Source organism: Mauremys mutica, unplaced genomic scaffold (genome assembly GCF_020497125.1).
Source record: "Mauremys mutica isolate MM-2020 ecotype Southern unplaced genomic scaffold, ASM2049712v1 Super-Scaffold_100093, whole genome shotgun sequence".
Lineage (NCBI taxonomy): Eukaryota > Metazoa > Chordata > Testudines > Geoemydidae > Mauremys > Mauremys mutica.
Genome location: NW_025423263.1, coordinates 658,836 through 674,537, shown reverse-complemented (window position 1 = coordinate 674,537; position 15,702 = coordinate 658,836). Strand labels below are relative to the sequence as shown.

At 56.4% G+C, this 15,702-nt stretch overlaps 1 non-coding gene across 1 annotated transcript; it reads left to right on the top strand.

Annotated features, from left to right (window-relative positions):
- The first annotated feature begins 469 nt into the window (after positions 1–469).
- TRNAS-GCU lies at positions 470–551 on the top strand. Its single transcript has one exon. It is a non-coding gene; the product is annotated as a tRNA-Ser (tRNA).
- Positions 552–15,702: the final 15,151 nt, after the last annotated feature.

The window sequence follows — 15,702 nt, the reverse complement described above, 5'->3', positions numbered from 1 at the left end:
TCTCGACCGCGGCTTCCGAGGGGCCACAGCCATGGATACGAGGGCGCAGTGTGAAATGTTTGGGGCCCACTGGGTTAGGGTGACGTCCTCAATCACTTCTCTGCAGTCCAATGAAAGCGATTCCTCCCCCACCCACCCCTCCGTCAGGACGGCCTAGGTACGTTCTGCTGCCCTTCACTTGTACAGGAAGGAGAATACCATTTCATTCCACTCAATGCTTTAGTGATTTGTTACCCACCACCATCCCAAACTGGTCATTTTGGGGAAGCGGCCCCATCATGCTGCATAGCTAGGCAGAGTAGGGGTGTCTGTGCAAACACGGCCTGTTCCTGAAGTCTTCCCCCAGCTCCTCACTAGATGTGAGGGGGGAGCTCATTCAGCCCCTGCTTACGCTTAGAATTTAAAAACGCGTGTGTCCCTATCTCTGCCGGCCTTAGATTTCTCTTCCTGTCCACTTCTTGATAGCTCAGATGAGGTGGCTGAGTGGTTAAGGTGATGGACTGCTAATCCGTTGTGCTCTGAACGCATGGGTTCAAATCCCATCCTCATCGGAGGTATTTAGTCTTCACACTTCTTTATAGATAACCATCTCCCCTTTTGGTACAATGACAGATTAAACAATGTTGCTTCTGTTACCCGAAATTGGGCCAGGTAGTAAGCTTAGGGAGGACTAATGACCCACCAGAGTTTGGCAGAAAGCAGCATGTTTATTATACTGACAGCTAAGCTCAAAAGAAGCGGGGGGGGGGGAGGGGAGGGTGTCATTCTCACACTCCCAGGACAGGCCTGGCACTGGAGATGTCAGGATCCTTTAAGGTAAGTGTCCCCCAGTGCCGCGATGGACGGTGCAATGAAGGTAAGTCTTCCCGGGGCGCGATGGAATGTAACGCAGCGAACCACTGGCCAGGCGGTCGGGGCGAAGGGCATTCACTGGAGGTACAAGCTTGTGAGTGACTCCTGAGCACAGGGCCCCTTCCCCTTTTAAGGACCTGCTCCTCATGGCCTGCGACTGGAGATGACTTGGCTGCATCTGGCGGGTCACACTCCACCTCAGCCAGTGTCCATGCAGGGTCCATGCTCTGGGTGTGTGATCGCTGCCTAATGAGAGTCCCAGACACCTTGTCTGCCTGGGAGCTCTTCTGCTCTTCCAGCTGTTCAACCAGCCCCTTCATCCCACCAGCATTGCAGGAGTGGGGGAGGGGGAAAGCCACTTCACAGGCATTCAGAGAGGGAGAGGAGACAAGCGGGGGGGGGAAGGGGGGGCGTAACAGACCTTTTGGGCACACAGGTGATACGCAGCACACAGATCACTGCTGCTCCTACAACAGGGTAAGTTCTCAAGCAGCATGTTTCTTACTTTGCCCATTGGTCAGTTTTGATGATTATCGATGGAAATATTTTGCCATTGGGTTCTGTGTTTACACAGAAATTGACATTTACCAACAAATATGTAATTCTTCCAGTCCTGCCTAGTCTGCAGTGGGTGGGTTTAGAGGGACACATTCACTCTCCCCACCCCCCAGGCCAGGCCTGTGCTCTCAACTTCCTACACTGCTGGGATCCTTCCCTGGTCTCCCTTCAGACCTCTGCCCCCCACCCCCACTTCTGGGATCCCCTCCCCACACTGTCTAACTCCCCTGCTGCCAGGATCCCTTCCTGTTCCTTTCATTTCCTGTCTCCACTCTGGGCAAAAGCTCTGCACCGTTCCCACAGCAGAAGTTGAACCCAGGCCCCCTGGGTGAAAACCAGGAATCCTGACCACTAGCCCATATGGGACTATTGGTGCAGCTGACGAAGTGGGGATTCACCCATGAAAGTTCCTGTTCCAATACGTCTGTTAGTCTATAAGGTGCCACAGGACTCTTTGCTGCTGTTATTACTACAACTCTCTAAGCCAACCCCTCGTGAGCGCAGCAGGGACTAGCGTGACCGGATGTCCCGATTTTTGGGTCTTTTTCTTATATAGGCTCCTATTACCCCCACTCCCTGTCCCGATTTTTCACATTTGCTGTCTGGTCATCCTAGCAGGGGCTGCACACAGGGCTGCATTAACCCTTCAGGTGCTGAGGTTTCCCTCTCTCCATCCCCAGTGCCTGTGATCAGGAAACAGACATCAGGGCTCCCAGGTGCTGCACAGACCATGACTGAAATCGGGACCCCATATTGCGCTAGGTGCTGTACAATCCCTGGCCATCACTGGGACACCCCGGGGGTTCCCCTCAATTTCCCTGAGCCTCTGCTGCCCAACTGCTTCTGACTCCATCTGGATCACCCAGGAGCCTTTCCTTTGCACCTTTCCAAACAGTCCTTCTTTCCCTGCCCCCTAATTCTGCTTTCACACCCTAGGCCCATCTCCTCTCTTTGTTCCCCCCCAGGTGAGCAGAGATGGAGGCAACTTCAGCCACTGGAGCCAGCCCCAGTGAGCGCTGCAGCCCTCCCGGGGGGTGTTTGCAGACACAGGAAGGGAGCAGCTGGGAGCAGGGGGTGCTGGGAAGAAGGAGGCAGGAGAACAAATCTGGGGCGGGGGCAGCTCCTGGGGGCGGGGCTCTGGCATAGCCCGGGGGCGGGGCAGCTCCTGGGGGCGGGGCCCTGGCACAGCCCAGGGGCGGGGCAGCTCCTGGGGGCGGGGCTCTGGCACATTGTGACGCAGGAGCCCGGGCTCAGCAGCTGCTCCGTGGTGGCCACGTGCTGCCAGCAGCGCTGGAGCCGCCCGGGTCGGAGCGGAGCCGCTGTTCTCAGCTGCAGCAGGAGCTGCCCCCGGCCCCGCTGGGCTACAGGTGGGGACAGAGCCTGGGGCCCGGGGCTCCCCTGGGTGCGGCTGGCGGGGCGGGAGGAGAGGCCGGAGCTGCAGGCGGGGAAGGGCGGGGGGGCAGGCGGGGGGTTGATCGGTCTCTGGGCACCAGGGGAGCCCCGGGGCAGAGTGTGTGTGTGAGTGTCCCGGGCCCAGGCGTGCGCATGGGGGGAGCCCCGGCACCCCAATGCCCTGAGCCCCGGCTGGGAAGGCTGCTCCCCCCCTCCCGTGGGGGCTCGGGGGGGGGAGGAGGCTGCGGCGGCTGCAGGCGGGTGCTCAGCCCCCCCGGGAATGACCCGCTGCCGGCAGCTTGTGGCGCCTCCTCCGCGGAGCTTTTCCCCGGGGGCGGCCTGGGCGCAGCTGTGATCAGCTGTTTGCTGGGCAGGCTCCGCTCCGCTGCTCCCCCCCCCGCTCCTGGGGGACTGAGTGAGCCCCCCCCCAAACAGCCCCAGGGGTTTGTGGGGGGTGGGTGGGGCCAGCAGCTCCAGCCCGAGGAAGCTGGAGCAGCTGGCGGGGGGGGGGGGTTGCAGGGAAGGGGCTGGGGCAGCTGGGAGCGGGGGGGCGGTTGCGGGGCACGGGGAGGGGCTGGGGCAGCTGGGAGCGGGGGGGGTTGCGGGGCACGGGGAGGGGCTGGGGCCGCGGGGGGGGTGGTTGCGGGGCCCGGGGAGGGGCTGGGGCAGCTGGGAGTGGGGGGGGTTGCGGGGCACGGGGAGGGGCTGGGGCAGCTGGGGGGGGGTTGCGGGGCACGGGGAGGGGCTGGGGCAGCTGGGGGGGGGGTTGCGGGGCACGGGGAGGGGCTGGGGCAGCTGGGAGCGGGGGGGGTTGCGGGGCACGGGGAGGGGCTGGGGCAGCTGGGGGGGGGGTTGCGGGGCACGGGGAGGGGCTGGGGCAGCTGGGAGCGGGGGGGCGGTTGCGGGGCACAGGAGGTGCTGGGGCAGCTGGGAGCGGGGGGGTTGCGGGGCACGGGGAGGGGCTGGGGCAGCTGGGAGTGGGGGGGGTTGCGGGGCACGGGGAGGGGCTGGGGCAGCTGGGAGCGGGGGGGGTTGCGGGGCACGGGGAGGGGCTGGGGCAGCTGGGAGCGGGGGGGGGTTGCGGGGCATGGGGAGGGGCTGGGGCAGCTGGGAGCGGGGGGGGGGTTGCGGGGCACGGGGAGGGGCTGGGGCAGCTGGGAGCGGGGGAGGCCCCGGGAGGGAGAACAAAGAACCGGGACCATCAGCCCCCGGCAGCTCCGGAGAGACCAGACGCTGCTGCTTCCATTGGGAGCTGGGAGATGAGCAGCTGCTGCTTCTCCAGCGGGGTCTGTGCCGGGGGGAGCCCGGCATTAACCCGTCCGTGCCCGGCCGGGGGGGCTTCTCCCGCTAGAAACCGCCCTGGAGCCGGTGACCAAGCCCGGGGGGCGGGGCAGGTCCCGGGCTCTACGCGGTGCCCCCCCCCCATCGCTGCCCCCGGGCGCCCAGAGCTGCTGCAGCGCTGAGGCCGGGAGGATCCTTCCCGCAGCGAGTCTGAGCCGCCCCCCCCCCCGGCTCTGCTGTGCCCAGTAACGGGGGGGGTGAAGCGGGTCCCCCCGCCTGGTGCCCCCTTCCCCGCACGGGCGGAGCGGGGCAGCCGCGGGGAGAGAGCCCCCGGGAACGGGGCGGTGACCCCGGCTCCCAGCCCGGGGCAGGGCGCTAGGGAAGGGGAGGAGGGGACGGGAGGGGGGGGAGGGGAAATTAGAGGGGGGGGCAGGTTCCCAGATCTCTGACCCCCCCCCCGGCACTCTCACTGCAGCGTCCCTGCCCAGGGTCACTTCCCTGTGACCGAGGTGAGGGGCAGAGAGAGGAAGAACCAGCCCCGGACTCTCCCTGTCCCCCCTGCGGCAGGAGTGCGCTGCCCTGGGGGCAGGGGCAGGGGGACCCCCCCCCAAGGGGCTCCTTTGGGTCTGGCCTGGTCCAGGGTTTGGTTCACACCCTGTGGCTGGGAGGGCTTCAAAATGTCTTGGTTTGTTACTGCTGCTGGGGGGAGCACAAGGGGGACAGGAGGGGCCAGGGGCCAGGTCTGTGCTGCACTGTGGGGACTGAACATGTTCCCAGCCTGGCAGAATCTACAATCTCTGTCCCCAGGGAAAGGGCCTGGGGGAATCGTGATGTGAAATGAACTGAAGCCTGTTCTGAAACCTCCACAACTGCCCTTCTCGCCCTGCCAGGCTGCAGAATGACGCCCACCTCTCGCTCCAGCTCATCCCAGCCTCCCATGGGACAGGAGAAATGGCTGTAGTGGCGCCAGCTCAGGTAGGGGTTATTGGGGGGTTGCTGGTGGGTTCCTGCTGGAGGGGGGGGGGCAGGAAATACTGAAGAGGTGGCAACTTCTGGGGAGTTAGGGCTGGAGGGGGGCAGGGAATACCCTGGGTGAGGAAAGGGACGGGGACAGAGTGTGACAAACCTGCCGGGACTTGTTAACATGGGCCTAGATCCTTGGAACAAACACTTGGGTGTTGGGGGAGAAAATTCCCTAATTTGTGAAACAGGAAACAGACAAAGCAACTCCCTGGGTGGGGCTGGGAAAACTGACCAGACTTCCAGTGCTGAACCCTCAGCCTGCTAGCCAGGGGCTGGTGTGACATGGAAAGGGGGCACCCAGCAGGGAGGTGTAGGGAAGATGTCCTGGCCCCTCACATCCAGCTGCTGGCAGTGGGGAGGGTGTTGGGTTCTCTACCATGGGGCTGTGCCTGGACCCTACTGGGGGCTCCGTCTCCTGTATCAGCCTCTGGCTAGTAGGTCTGTGGTGGATCTGCTGGGAGAGACAAGGGGCTCTCACTTCGTCCCCTCACCCAGATGTCTCCTGGCTGCTCTCAGCAGTGTGGGGATAGGACTCTGCTGACTCTCTCGGAGCTTCCATTTGATTGGCTCCTTTCCTCCATGAATAGTGGGGTTGTGAGTGGGGCAGCAGGTACTGAGTGTTGGGCTCTTGCTCTTTCAGGGGCCGGTGACCTTCGAGGAGGTGGCTGTGTATTTCACCAGGGAAGAGGGGGCTCTGCTGGACCCCACTCAGAGAGCCCTCTGCAGGAAGGTCATGCAGGAGAACTGTGAGAATGTGACCTCGCTGGGTACGGATTCCCATCCCCTCGGCTCTTGGAACAGGAAATGAAGAGATAAGGTTCATGCCACTCCCCCAATGCCACCTCTGCTCTGCCCTGTTTCAGCATCACCCCGACATGCCAGAGACACCCACACTAGCCCTCTCCCCTCCCCTGTTACAGAGCGCTCTGGGAACAGAGCAGTACAGCAGAATGTCTAACACGTTCTTCTCTTTGCTAAGATAATATTCGGGTTCATCTCTGTCATAGCAAACAGAAGCTTCCTCCCCCTGGCCTGCTCTCCAGTACTGAACCTCCTGCACACAGGCCAGCTGAGACTTGCACAGTGTTACTACCCCCTTGCCCTCAACCTGAGTTTTCCTTTTGAGTCGCTGCCTTCACTTACCCCTCACTAAGCCCCACAGTTCACTCGAACATACGCCACCAGGGTGCTGACAACCCCCATGGCAAGAACATGCCCTTGGGCACCTTTGCTGACCAAGCCTGCAACACTCAGCACGGAAATGAGGCAGAATTGCCCCCCAAGTTTCACATGCACCTCTCTGCATAGCACAGGCACAGCTCTGCCCAGCTGCTGCAACCCATCCCTCCATCAGCCAGTCACAGCTACAGCTGGCCCAGTGCACACAGCTGGAGGCATGCGGATAGATGCTGGGATTCCCACCTGTGAGCACAGCACAGACAATGTCTTAGTCTTAGTCTTTCCTTGGATCGATTATAGGTTCATAGCTTTGAAGGCCAGATGTGACTATTAGGTCGTCTACTCTGACGTCCTTTATACCACAGACCATAGAATTCATCCCGTTAATGCTGCATTGAGCTGAATACCTGAGTCCCTGTGGCAGTTGGTTAACCTTTGCACGGCCCACACAGAACCATTCTCTCTGGTTCTGGCCAGCTACAGGGTTAAGGGTTGGGGGAAAGTTTACATTAACTTTTCTTTTCCTGGTCTGCAGAGGTTTAAGTTTACTCACCGTCCATATGGTGCAAGGCAGGAGACAGCACTGGGCAACCTTAACTCTGCATTAATGTAGCTTATGAACATTTAGTTTCCTGTTTTAAAAAATGGATGCTTTTGCCGCTATAGCTGTGTCTGTAATTGAGCTTTGGCCAGCAGGGCCATGTTGGATGGGGTGCGTGTGTGCGCATGTGTGTGTGCACATTTTCACAACCTTCAACTATAGAGCTGGACTGGCAAAGCTTTTAAGAGCTACCTAAGACCTACCTAACTAGTTCCTCGACAGACACCTGACACGCCCCCTTTGGGTGAACGAATATGCGTGTACCTGGTCAGTGGGATCCCAGTAAAACATTAGGCACCCTGTGCCCTCTGCCAGGTGGCATCAAGAGGTCCATGATGTCGCATCCTTCTCCTCCTCCAGTCGCTGCATTACAGTGTCTTTAGAATGAGCCGGCTGACCCCCGTTCCAGCCTTCCGTTTGGGTTCCACGGGGCTCTGTCCTTGGGCCTCTTCTTTTCTTCCTCTGCACCTTATTTCCGGGTAATCTCATCCGCACACACACACATTCAACTACCATCTCTGTGCTCCTAACTCCCAGTTTTGCCTCTCTGCTCATGGCCTGTCTCCTTCTTTCGCAACTGAAATCTCAGCCCCTCTCTCTCTCTCTCTCATCTCCTCAGTGATGTCCAGCCATCAGCTAAAGATCAACAGCTGAAGCAAAGCTCTTAATATTTCCCCCAAGCCCTCCCCCCACCTTCTTTCTCTACCGCCGCAGACAGCACCATTGTGCTGCCTGTCACTTCAGGCCCATAACTTTGCAATACCTTTGTCACGGAGCTCCCTCTGGGGTCTCCTATCCAGGCTGTGCCTACACCTGGCATTTTCTTTTTGCATAACATCCTTAACAATTGGCCTTTCCTATCCATCCGCGCAACTAGAGCTCTTAGTCATCCTCTCCTGTCTCAGTTACTCCAACATCCTTTTCTTTGACCTCACCTTGCGCATCTCCATTCAGAAGGAAAAAGCGCCCTCCTGGTCCTCGAACATGACTTAGGAGGGAAGGTTGAAAGAACTGGGCATGTTTAATTCTGAGAAAAGAGTGAGTGGGGAACTGAGAACAGTCTTCAAATATGTCAAGGGTTGTTATAAGAGAGCAGTGATTAACTGTTCGTCACGTCCACTGAAGGTAGGAGGAGAAGTAATTGGCTTGATCTGCTGCAAGGGAGGTTGAGGGTGGGTAATACCAAAACCTTTCCAGCGATAAGGATAGGGAAGTACTGGAATGGATTACAAAGAGAGGTTGTGGAATTCTTGTCCCAGGAGGGTTTTAAGAACAGGTCAGACAAACTTCTGGCATATTTACACCTGATCCTGCCGCAGGGCGATGGGAATGGAGTAGATAACTTCTTGAGGTCCCTTCCAGCCTATATTAGAAGATTTTAGGATTCATTGCCTTAGCCCTTTGCTTTGATCACGTCTCCTGGTGGAGAATTCGGACCATTTTTGTGGATCGGCTGCGGGTACAAATTTTGTTCCTAGAGCCCTGAAAATCTGCAGAGATCCATGGACCATTTTTGCAGATCGCAGATCGGATGCGGATATAAACGTTGTATCCATGCAGGGCTCTACTTGTCTTACTTCTGTCTATACCTACAACTTAAATCTATTTCGTACACAGTGACTACATCTGAAATAACATATGAGATCACCATAACAATGATCAATGAATGATAAAACAAACTAATTGGCTCCATGAACCACGGAGACTCTTCCTTTTCCATCCCCACCTGCAAGAGCCGCCGTCTCTCTTCTCTGCATGTTCTTTGGATCTTCGAATTTGTCCCACCTGAAGTCACGTGGCCTGATTCTTATTTTTCACATTCTCCTTTGGCAGAAGAATTGGTCTGTGGCTCTTGAACTACACCATCTAATTTGCCAGCTTCCTCCACACACAGTGTTTTTTATGCTCCCTCCCTTTATACCTGACTCACTAGGTTCCCTAATGCCGCAGGATGTGCTTTCCTGACATCTAATGCTGCTGAGATCCTGCCTTCAGTGATATCCCTGCCCTTCCTGGTCCTTACTCCACTGGACCCCCCAGCCCATGCTTCCTGTTCCCAGCTTCCCCTGGACTCTCTCTTTGGCTCTGGACCTGTCTGTCAGCAAGAAGCAGTGCCAGGGAGACTTGCCCTCTGTCTGGAGTCTTCACTTTCTGGGAAATGCAGTTCCAGTCTCTGTTTTTTAGGAGCCTCTTTGATAATGAGTGTCTGGCTGTGTGTGTTCCCAGCAAAGATGGGGATAGTTAAATCCCTCCTAAGCAGAATGTTCTGCACCTTTGAGCACCTGGGGAGCTGGCCCTGCGATTTTATTGTTTAAAATGGACTGGGGTTAAACTAATAGAATGTTTTTTCTGATGATAGATGGCCTATGAATTCCCCTGATCTCTTTTGTTTTCTTTCCCTTGAGCAGGGTTTCCAGTTTCCCAACCCTCTGTGATCTTCCAGCTGGAAGGAGGGGGAGAGCCGTGGGTCCTGGATCTCCCTGGTTCAGTGGAAAGCGAGATCCTGGGAAGTCCCTGCACAGGTGAGGAAACATTAAACCAACCCAGAAACTGTAAGTGCCTGAGAGAACCCGCTGGGATTCCCCACACAGACTCTGTGAGCTGAGGACAGTCCCCAGCAGATCTCACTCCTGGCTTCCTACAGATGATGACTGACACCTTGGCTGGAGCTCCCTCCATTCCTACTGAGTGTTTGGATGGGATGTGGGCAGGGTCGGCCTCGGGGAAATGGCACCTGGGGCAAACTTGCATTTTGGTGCCCCTGGCTCCCATGGGCTCCCTAGGCAACCCACGTTCCCTTCCCCCCAACCTCTGCACTGTGTTCCTTTCCCCCAAATGCCTGCTCCCCCTCCTGCACCCCTAATCCCTACACCCCTTCATTCCTAACCTCTGCCCCCCTCGTGCACCCCAACACCTGCCCCCTCCTGAGCCCCTAACCCCTGCACTGTGCCCCCTTCACCCCAGCCCTTGCACTCCACTCCTGTGCCGCAATCATTAATGATCTGGAGAATGGCGTGGACTGCACTCTCAGCAAGTTTGCAGATGACACTAAACTGGGAAGAGTGGTAGATACTCTGGAGGGTAGGGCTAGGATACAGAGTGACCTAGACAAATTAGAGGATTGGGCCAAAAGAAACCTGATGAGGTTCAACAAGGACAAGTGCAGAGTCCAGCACTTAGGACGGAAGAATCCCATTCACTGTTACAGACTAGGGACCGAATGGCTAGGAAGCAGTTCTGCAGAAAAGGACCTAGGGGTTACAGTGGATGAGAAGCTGGATATGAGTCAGCAGTTGCCCTTGTTGCCAAGAAGGCTAACGGCATTTTCGGCTGTATAAATAGGGGCATTGCCAGCGGATCGAGAGACATGATCGTTCCCCTCTATTCGACATTGGTGAGGACTCATCTGGAGTACTGTGTCCAGTTTTGGGCCCCACACTACAAGAAGGATGTGGAAAAATTGGAAAGAGTCCAGCAGAGGGCAACGAAAAATGATTAGTGGGCTGGAGCACATGACTTATGAGGAGAGGCTGAGGGAACTGGGATTGTTTAGTCTGCAGAAGAGAAGACTGAGGGGGGATTTGATCGCTGCTTTCAACTGCTGAAGGAGGGTTCCAAAGAGGATGGATCTAGACTGTTCTCAGTGGTAGCAGATGACAGAACAAGGAGTAATGACCTCAAGTTGCCGTGGGGTAGGACTAGGTTGGATACTAGGAAAAACTATTTCACTAGGAGGGTGGTGAAGCACTGGAATGGGTTCCCTGGGGAGGTGGAGTCTCCTTCCTTAGAGGTTTTTAAGGCCCAGCTTGACTAAGCCCTGGCTGGGATGATTTAGTTGGGAATTGGTCCTGCTTTGAGCAGGAGGGTGGACTAGATACATCCTGAGGTCCCTTCCAACCCTGATATTTTATGGTTCTATGCAGCCCTTCACTGCTACCCCCTGCACCACTCTCCTGTGCCCTCAACCCCTGCACTGTGCCCCCTTTGCCTCTAACCCCAGCATCCCCCCCCTTCCCCCACTGGACTGCTGCTCCCCCGCCCCACACAGCCCTGGGGGGCTGGGAGAGGGGAGCAAGGAGCGACGTCAGGGCTTCCTGCACCCAGGTCACTTTCCCTGCAGGCTGTGTAAGGGGAGGGCAGGAGAACAGCTGCTCCTGATGTCTCAGCACCGCCCAGGTGGGGAAGTGACCTGGATTCAGGGAGCCTGTGTGTGTGTGTGTGCGCCTGAGTGAGTGAGCGCGCTGTCGCTTTAACAAAGTTCCCAGGGTCAGGAGCCTGAACTAGGCTTGTTCAGACAGAAGCAGCTACCGGCAGTTCCGGCCCCAGAGAGGCAGCAGCTCACGCAGATTCCCCCTGTCCCGTCACCCCAGCTCAGTGGAAATCAGTACCTGGGTTGGGGGGAGGGGATCACCCCGCCATCAATCAGCACCTCCCCCCTGCAGAGCAGTCAGGAGGATGCTCCCAGTCGGGGGTGGACGGGGCGACTCTGGGGGTGAACGGAGGGTGGGGGGTTGGGGGGACAGGAACAGCAGCAGCTGCACACGTGGAGCAGGGCGGAGAGGGGCCCCTCTGCTCCGGAGCAGTCACCTGGCTCTGACGCTGGTCATCCAGCTGCCCCCTGCAGCTCAGGTCTCTCCCACTCCCCCACGCTGCTGCTTATCTGCTCCCTGTGCCGCTTTCATCAGCCCAGCGAGCCTCTCGGCAGCAGGTCAGGTGGGAATCCAAACCCTGCGCCCGGCACCCCCTTGGGTGGGGCACCCGTATGCCCCCCCCCTAAAGGCCGGTCCTGGGTGGGGAGCAGAATTGATCCCCTCCACTGTCCCCTGTGGGGAAGAGTTACGGGGAGTTCAGTCCCTGATTTTTATTTTCTGTCTCTCCAGCACTTACTTGGGTTTGTTCTCTGCCTTTCCATCCCCAATTCTGAGATTTCTCCTCTCTTCTAGCAGGTGATGGGGTGGTGAGGGAGAGCGAGGAGCAGAATCCTCACCAGGAAGATGCTGAGCTCGCCGAAGCGCATGGGGAATTACTGAGAAGAGCCAAAGGGAATGTGTCCAGCCCCCGTGAGCAGGGAAAAGCTGGTGAAAATAACCCCAGACCAGAGAGAGAGCAGGGAAACCACTCAGAGGAGAGAGTGGATGAACCCATTGATTGTCAGGGAACTCACAGGGACCTCAAGGAAACTACGTCCCAGGAGAAAATCCTCACGGAAAAGCGAGAGACTACGTGTAGTGAGTGTGGGAAAAACTTCCATTACCGCTCAGCCCTTATTCGACATGAGATAATCCACACGAAAAAGAGACCCTACAAATGCTGTGAGTGTGGGAAAAGCTTCAATCATACCTCAGCCCTTAGTAGGCATCAGCGAATACACAGAGGAGAAAGACCCTATGAATGCTGTGAGTGCGGGAAAAACTTCACCCGAAGCTCAAGCCTTACTAGGCATCAGAGTATCCACACAGGGAGAGAGACCTTATGAATGCCGTGAGTGCGGGAAAAGTTTCAGTCACTTCTCCTCCCTTATCTCTCACCAGAGAGTCCACACGGGAGAGAAACCCTACGAATGTTGCGAGTGTGGAAAAAGCTTCTCTCGGAGCTCAAACCTTACTATGCATCAGAGGATCCACACAGGAGAGAGACCCTATGAATGCAGTGAGTGCGGGGAAAGTTTCACTCACCTCTTCTCTCTTATCTCTCACCAGAGAGTCCACACAGGAGAGAAACCCTATGAATGCAGCAAAGAGTCCTGTGGCACCTTATAGACTAACAGACGTTTTGCAGCATGAGCTTTCGTGGGTGAATACCCACTTCTTCAGATGCAAGAAGTGGGTCTTCACTTGCATCTGAAGAAGTGGGTATTCACCCACGAAAGCTCATGCTGCAAAACGTCTGTTAGTCTATAAGGTGCCACAGGACTCTTTGCTGCTTCTACAGAACCAGACTAACACGGCTACCCCTCTGATACCTATGAATGCAGTGAGTGCGGGAAAAGCTTCTCTCGGAGCTCAACCCTTGTTACACATTACAGAGTCCACACCGGAGAGAGACCATATGAATGCTGCGAGTGTGGGAAAAGCTTCACTCATAGTTCAGGCCTTTCTAAACATCAGAGAATCCGTAAAGAAGATAAACTTCATAAAAACCTTCTCTAGAGCTGTCAGGAGATTTTTTCTTTAATTCTTTTGACAGTTCCCAGGCAGTGAGCGTTAAGGCTGTTTGCATCTTTTGCACACTGTAGTTCCTCAGCTCCCGCACATGAGTTGCCCACTTTTGAAGCTCGCCCATCTTTGGGGTGCATCCTGTGGTCCTTTGTATCAACTCCATTGTCCTGCGAGTCATTGGAGTGTGTGTCCTTTCTACCAGGAATGTCATCACCCCAGGTGGGGGAGATGGGGGGTGTCTTCAACCAGCTATGTTGAGATAAAATCTACCTGGGTCTCATCACTGTGGTTGTCATGGAGTTAGCTAGCTTGAGTTCACTTTCCTGATGTAAAAAGAGAACTATTCTTGAACTAAAGACATGGGCCATGGATAGTCGGTGGAGTTATCTTGCACATTTCCTCCTGTCTGAGCTAACCATCATCACATTTCCTTTTCTAAACAAACCTGGAGATTCACATTTATACTCCTCCTCCCAGTGCAAAGTTATTGTTAGAGACGTCAAGTTCCTCTTTGAGGACAGATTGTCTCATTCCCAGTTGTTCTCACATTACCCTGGATTGTGCAGAACAGCAGTTATTTTGTTGATTTTTTTTCTCATTTAAAATATATTTAAATATGAAGAAGAGCTGGAGCAGTGTCAGGGAAATAAGGGTCATTTTAGGCTCTGTGACACTGGAAGGAGATGGGGCGACTCAGACATTCCATCCTTCCCCATCACCCCAGAACTGTTACCTTGTGCCTGAGCCATGCACAGATCACCCCTTTGTATTCCTTCGCTTCCCAACGTGTCTGGTGGGGTCATGTTCTTGGCTGTCCATGCTTGGGAATGGTGCTTGTACACGTCTTTGATCCTAAATCAGAGTCAGTCTGGCAGGCGATGAAAGTGTCAGACTTGGAAGGGGATTTCAAATGGATCCCAAGCTCCGTTCAAATCCCCTTTTCCCTCAATGGCAAAGCCGCTTCTGGGAAGGTCGGCTGTTTTTTCTCCCGTTATGAAGGTGCTAAAACTCCTGTAAATAACACTAATGAGAGAGGTATCAGAGGGGGAGCCGTGTTAGTCTGGATCTGTAAAAGCAGCAAAGAATCCTGTGGCACCTTATAGACTATCAGACTTTTGGAGCATGAGCTTTCGTGGGTGAATACCCACTTCGTCGGATGCATGAGAAAGCGCTGGGTGAAGCAGGTTTCAGTGGATCATGGGAGAATCTCTCATCCTGATTCTGAGACATCAGATGTAACCTAGTCTGGAATTTCACTTTAAATTAAATTGAAAGTGTCTTCTACCTCTCTGTGTTATGGGTTTTCTATCTTTCATGAAGGCTCCTTGGTCATATAACTGCATATTAGTTTTGTTTGACAAAATGTAGCTCAGATTTTTTGGGAAATTTCAGACAAATTACCATTTTTTTTTAACTTCAGGTTTGTTTTTCCCCTTATCCCTGCATGATGACATGGAGAAAATTCAAATGAATACTCTCTCAGTCCTCAAAAGTGCCTGGCCAGGGGCAGGACATTAGCACAGCAAGGGAGGGGTGTGGCAGTGACATCACAAAGGTTTTTTGCAGGACCTCAGCCTATTGGTCCAAGATGTTGGGGAGGTGGTGACCTCACAGAGAGATGCTGACATCAGCCAGGCAGGACAGGGGCGAGGGGCCAGGGAAACCTCAGAGACCCCTGTGGCTTTGCTGCAGCAAGTCTCCTCCAGGTCTCTCTTTGAGGACTGAGGGAGTATTCAGGTTCACGGACGTGAGCGCCAGGAGGAACCTCTTTCGAGTTTTCTCCTTCCCTCTTAGTTCTAGGCAGCAAGCCGGTGTAACAACAGAAACAGCTCCTGCTCCAGATTTGCTACTTGGGCTGCACTGAGCATGCGCACCCGAATGGAGCATGCCCAGTAATCTCTGCTGTTGCCACTGCCCTCACTTCTACTTACGATTTGCTGCCTCCTCTTCGGAGGGGGGGTTAAAAACACCAAGGGGGCAAATCGCAGTGGGGGGGGCTGCCAAGGTCCGAGCGGGGCAGAAATTTACTGGCCAGGGGGGGATCAAGCTGCTGCAGGTAGCGGCAGGAGAGGGGCTGAAGGGGAAAAATCGGGGGTGGGGGTTAAGCCGGGAGGGGGGAGACGCTGCCAGACCCTGTGCGGGGACAAAACCCCTGTTTAGGGAGCGGGTAGGGGGAAATGGGGCCCCTGAGGACGAGCTACCTGCTGGTCTCCCAAATCTGGGGGGGGTCGGGGTTGTGGGGGGCACCGGCTGTCTCGGTTCTGCCGCGTGTCAACCCGGGGGGGGGCGGGTTCCCGGGGCTCCAGGCACCGCCCCCCCCCCCCCCCGCCTGTCCGAGCTCCGACCCCACAGCGCCGCTCGGTCTGTGCTAGCGCTGCGGGGCGGCCCCTGCTCGGGCCGGGAGCCCGAGTGCGGGACACACCGGCCAGAGCCCCCCGCCCCCCCCCCGGCTCTGCCTCCCGCCCTGGGACTGTGGGAAAGTGTCTGTGTCCGTGTGAAACCCCCGCAGCCCCTTCCCCTGGTGCAGCGCCGAGCTGCCAACCCCGCCCCCCGAGCCCGCGTGTCCGCACCCCCTGCACCCCCATCCCCTGCCCCAGCTCAGAGCCTGCCCCCCTCACTCACCCTCCCCATAGCCTGCACCCCTCCCGCCCCCCAACT